The sequence below is a fragment of the Lycium ferocissimum genome, unplaced genomic scaffold (assembly GCF_029784015.1).
Source record: "Lycium ferocissimum isolate CSIRO_LF1 unplaced genomic scaffold, AGI_CSIRO_Lferr_CH_V1 ctg7138, whole genome shotgun sequence".
Taxonomy (NCBI): domain Eukaryota; kingdom Viridiplantae; phylum Streptophyta; class Magnoliopsida; order Solanales; family Solanaceae; genus Lycium; species Lycium ferocissimum.
The window spans coordinates 14,687-20,567 of NW_026726650.1; the positions used below are offsets into that span (position 1 = coordinate 14,687).

General features: G+C 32.4%; 1 pseudogene; it reads left to right on the forward strand.

Annotated features, from left to right (window-relative positions):
* Nucleotides 1-4,094: 4,094 nt before the first annotated feature.
* LOC132045586 (sphingolipid delta(4)-desaturase DES1-like) lies at nt 4,095-4,944 on the forward strand (annotated as a pseudogene).
* The last annotated feature ends 937 nt before the right edge of the window (nt 4,945-5,881 follow it).

The window sequence follows — 5,881 nt, forward strand, 5'->3', positions numbered from 1 at the left end:
ACACATTTCATACAGCTTTCATACACAAAAAATTGAGGTAATTTTTTAAGCCTTTGAGCAAAATAAATAAATAAATAAATAAATATATATATATATATATATATATTTTTTTTTTATTATTATTATTATTATTTTTAATAAAAAAAATATTTTCTGGAAAAAAAATAAAAAAACGAAAAATATATGAAAATTCATCATGTTTCGTAATATATCGACTATGTTTTTGTAAATAAGAAAAACTATCGTCACATTTCTTAAATATTTCTCCTTAAAATGTATATATATGTAGTTTTCCCATTTGCAAAGGCAGAGGGCAAAAATTAAAGATCACCAATTTGAGGGACAAACTTAAAGACCAAGGCAGAATTTTACAGAATTTGCAAAGGCAGAGGGCAAAATTTAAAGACCACCAATTTAAGGGACAAAACTTAAAGACCACCAATTTGAAGGATAAAAATTAAAGATCACCCCAATGGAAGGACAATCCGCAAAAAAAAAAAAAAGTAACTAGTGTCATTTGCACTTTTGTCCCTATTTTCTACTAGGCTTTAACTTTTGTTCCTCACAACAAACAACTTTTTTGCGGGGCATAAACTTATAGTTTCACGTCATAATATTCTACAAGTAATACCTCGCGTCTTTAACAAATTTATATCCCGCATCGTTAAAAAATTTATACGCTATACATAAGCTTCGATTCGGAAGGACAAAAATCAAAGACCAGCGCATTTAAAGGCCAACAACTAAAGATCAATCCATTTGAAGGGGGAGCGGTGCAATTTCTTCACGTAACTATGTTTTCCTTCGTAGGCCCTTTCTATATTTTTATTATTTTACTCCCTCGGTCCCAATTTATCTGATACTTTTCGCTTTTCGAGAGTTAATTTGAGTAACATTTGAAGCTAAATTGTATTAGATTGATTCAATATTTTAAGATTAAAATTTATATATTTGAAAACGATATGAAAAATACTATAAGTTACAACTTTCTCATATCAATTTGGTGAAAATATATATTTTAAAATGTTGATCAACATTCATGCAATTTATATCTCGGAAACGAAAAGTATCACATAAATTGAGAAATAAATTTTTTAAAATAACATCTTATTTTATTATTTTTAAATCTAAAACAACCCGCTGATTTAGCTATTGAAGTGTGTACTTAGAACAGAATCAAGAAAATCTAACTCACACACACAACACAAGAGAGAGGTCCAAAGCAAAAGAGGAACCAGAGAAGAGAAAAAAAAAAAAAAAAAAAAAGAGAAGCAAAAATGGTGTTTGAGGGGAAAAAGAGAGAAGAAAAAGAAGGTGCAAAAATGGGTAAAGATTTCTTTTGGTCATACACAGATGAACCACATGCTTCACGTAGAAGGCAAATCCTCACATATTAGACACTTTTAGTTCAAAGTTCTAAAAAAAAAAAACATCTCATCCTGTTTGCATGCGTCCATTACGTAAATAAGTTAAAACACTTAACATATGCCACATTCTTTAATTATATGAATTTGGAACCTCAGGCATTTCTAATTGAAGCTAATGTGTATACTTAAAATACTTAAAAGAATATAACATATTTTATGTAGTTAATATAACATATTTTATGTAGTTATTTTAAAATCACAAAACAAAATCGAATATTTTAGCGCACATATTTAATTTAGAACCATAAGATTGCTATATTTTTAAATTTCGTGTTACGTTCATTACGTAAATGTTTAAAACACTAACATATGCCACACTTAAATTAGAACGGAAGAAGTATCACTACTAAAAAAATCTCTATAATATCTCACACACACACACACAAAATCGAATATTTTAGCTCAAAAATCACAAATAATAGTGTTGTCACACGGAAAAATTAAAAAAAAAATTACTTATCTTTCAATGGAATGGGTTTTTTTGTCATGCGCTTTTAAAAAAAAAAAAAATGAACCTCCGTTTTTAGTTCCCTGTTAACGATGGGAATAAGCGAGATAGAAAAATCATGTTTTATATCACAAATTTCCCATTAAATGTCAACGCGAAAAATCTCAGTTTCTAGTAGTGTATTATTGTATTGAAAGTTGAAACCACATCTTTGTTTTATTATATTAAATAAAAAACAAACCGCTAATTTTCCCAAGTGTGTACTTAGAACAGAATCAAGAAAATCTACACACACAACACTCAAAAGGACGGCCCAAAGTAGAGGAACCAGAGAGAAAGCAAAAATGGTGTTTGTGGGGAAAAAGAGAGAAAAAGAAGAAGAAGGTGTAAAAATGGCTAAAGATTTCTCTCTAAGTAGCCTCAAATTAAACACCTTTTTGGCCCTCACCCTTTTGCTTTCCTCAAGGGAAAAAAAAAAAGAAAAAAAAAAAAGAAGAAGCCCTTTTTCATAAATATAAAATCTTTTTTTCCCTATCTTAATGTAGTAGTGATTATGCTTAATGGGTCGTTTTGGATATGAGTTTAAATGGGTTGTGCTAAAAGTTTAATCCTTTTTAAACATTTTGATTTGGATTTTATTCAATTTGCTTGCTCTGAGTATGCTGCATTATGTTTCCAAGAATCTGTTGTTGACAAGATTTGATTGAGCATTTGCAGAATGTATTTTTATGCATTGGAATCATTTCAACTTTTTGTTGATCCAATATGCCTCTTGGACAAGATAATTTAACTGTGAAATAGGGTAGTTTTTCAATGTTGCAACTTTTGCTGTAGGAGAGGGTTTCTCTTTGGACTGCTTTCTAAGGATATAAAAAAGACGGATTTTAGGGTGTGGCCTAGTGGTAAATGAAGTGGGTTGAGAATCATGAGGTCTTAGGTTCAATTTCCAATAGCAACAAAAACACTAGGTGATTTCTTCCCATATGTCCAAGTCTTGGTGGACAGAGTTTCACAGTTCCGTGAAATTAGACCAGGTGCGCGCAAGCTACAGTTATTAAAAAAAAAGAAAAAGGAGAAGGGTCCTCCTTCCAAGTAGGAGAGCAAGATTGGAAAACAGGCTCAATGTGGATGGCTGAACCGACATTCTTTTGGCAAAAAAAAAAGCCACCTTTAGTGAAAGAGCTGTGGGGACCACTGGATTCATCCTTAAAAAATCCGGTGGTTCCTGGAGCTCTGCGGCTGTTGGCAGTTTTTTGGTACGCAGAGTTGCCCGATACCTCCGTTGGTGAGAGATAACAAGTATCCGGTAGAATAGTCGAGGTGCTTGCAATGTAACTTTGATATGCAGAGTTATCCGATACCTGTGTTTGGTGAGAAGTAACTAGTGTACGGTAGGATAGTCGACGTGCATGCAATTTGACCCAGACCCAGACACCTGTTTTATTACGAAAATAAATAACTGCCAATGAGCACACCAGACTTCTCCCACCCTTATGTCAAACTGTTTCCAAGATTTTACAAGATGAGAAAAACTGGTCAGGATTTTCTCGACTTCATTTTTCTTGAACTTGGCCTTTAAAACAGACTGTAGTATTTACAAAGAGAACTGATAACTTTGACGGATTTTGTGCCATTCAGATTGAATAAAAGCATCTTTTCTTTACCAATGTTCTGTTGCAATGCTATGATTTATTGCTGATATCTTTTGTGGACTGCTTATATAATTGATGGTGCTACAGAACTTCCTGCTCGATATACTTTGAATGCTTTGGTATTGTCTTGTTAAACTCTCCCTACAGTTTTATGGAATCAAGCTGTCCAAATAGATCCATGCTGAGAATAATATATAATGTCATAGAACAAGTCAAATTAATTTATTGAACATGCTGAGCTGATTGAAGGAACGGATTAGTACACCTTGTTTCATACAAATACAAATTACTCCCTCCGTCCCAATTTATGCGACACTCTTTCCTTTTAAGTCAGTCCCAAAAACAATGGCACATTTTCATATTTAGTAACAATTTAACTTCAAACTTTTACCCTAATGAAATGATTTATAGCCACAAAAATTTCTATGACTTATATTATACAACAAGTTTCAAAAGTTTCTTTTTTCTCTTAAACTCTGTGCCCAGTCAAATACCAGGGAACCTTTTCATGTTAATTGCTTAGTAACCTAAAATGTCAGCAAGTTTTGAGGCATATGATTGTCTACGACTATCAAAATTTCCTTTTTTGTTTATCGATCTCCAAAACTTGTATTGCAGATATTGCTGGTTGTTCTGCTTCAGCTTTTGACAGCTACCTTCCTCCATGATGCAAGTTGGCTGAAGATATTGATGGTTGCCTATTTTTTTTGGCTATTTCCTTAACCAAAATCTCTTCCCAGCCATTCACGAGCTTAGTCACAACCTCGCTTTCTCTACTCCAGTTTACAACCGTTGGCTTGGTATTCTAGCCAACCTAGCTTCCCATCGGTGTTCCCATGTCTGTCACCTTTCAAAGGTATCACCTCGAGCACCATTGATTTCAAGGAGTCGATGGAATGGATATGGATATGGATATCTCGAGTCTTGCTGAAGCCCATGTTGTCAAAAATGTCCCAGCAAAATCAATATGGGTCGTTCTTCAACTCTTCTTTTACGCATTCAGGCCTTTTTTAATTTTCTCAAACCTAAACCGCCCGGTGTATGGGAGTTTATTAATTTGATCATCCAGCTATTTCTCGATGGATCTATCGTATACTTCTGGGGATGAAAATCTTTGGCTTATTTGATCTTTTCTACTTTTGTGGAGCATCCAATGGCCGGTCATTTCACAAGCATAACGAGCAAGAGAAGCACCATGTCCATTTTCTTATGACAAGGAGCATAGGTTACCATAACGAGATTCCGGGAAGAAAGCTTTTCAAGGTGAAGCAGATCGCCCCGGAATATTATGAAAACTTGGAGTCTTACAAATCTTGGAGCCTGGTTATTTACATGTATGTAATGGACCGGACGGTAGGGCCTTTTAGCAGAATGAAGAGGAAGTTGTCGACAAAGACGAACAAGAAATCTGAATAGGTACTTTCAGAATTTGAAGTTTATGGGTTCCTACAACGACTTCAAGTTTATAGTACTTAGTTGAATTCTTAATATATATACAGGGTCTGGAAAAAAGCTGTTGGGTTCAGGTACCTGTAACCGGTGCTCTAGATCAGCCCGTCTACTGGTGTTCTTTATTTTTTCCTCTTCCTTCCTTAGTATGGATATTTTTTTATCCATTCTTTGATTCTTGATTATTTGTTTGTAACATTCTTATAGAAATCCTGCATCATATGCAGTAGATGTGTAGTCAGTGTACTAATAGTATGCATTTTTATAAAGCTTTTTGTGACAGTGATACTTGTTCGCTTATGTCAAGAATAAGTAAACAAAAAAGGACAGTGATACTTGGAGTCCGGCGCCAAAATGACTTGTTTTTGGAGCTAATAGCCCAAAATAGGATGCATTTTTTTTTTATATACCAAAATGAGTATTTCGTTGGTTATCCAACGAAATACCCAAAATCAATACTATTCCGGTCCGGATATTGTTGCATTTCGCTACACTTGTAGCGAAATGTAACAAATATTTTTTTTTTTTTGCATTTCGTTTGTATTCCAACGAAATAGGATTTTTTTTTTTTGTATTTCGTTTATAAAAACGAAATAAAAATTTTTTTTTATTTCGTTTATATAAAAACGAAATAAGAAATATATATATATATATATATATATATATATATATATATATATATATATATATATTTTTTTTTTGTATTTTGTTTATATAAAAATGAAATAGGAAAATAATTTTTTTTTTGCATTTCGTTTATATAAAAAAAAATAGGAAAATATTTTTTTTTTTTTTGTTTATATATCAACGAAATGTTTTTTTGTATTTCGTTTATATAAAACAAAATAGGAAAATAATTTTTTTTTCGTTTATATAAAAACAAAATAAGAAAAAAAAAAAAAATC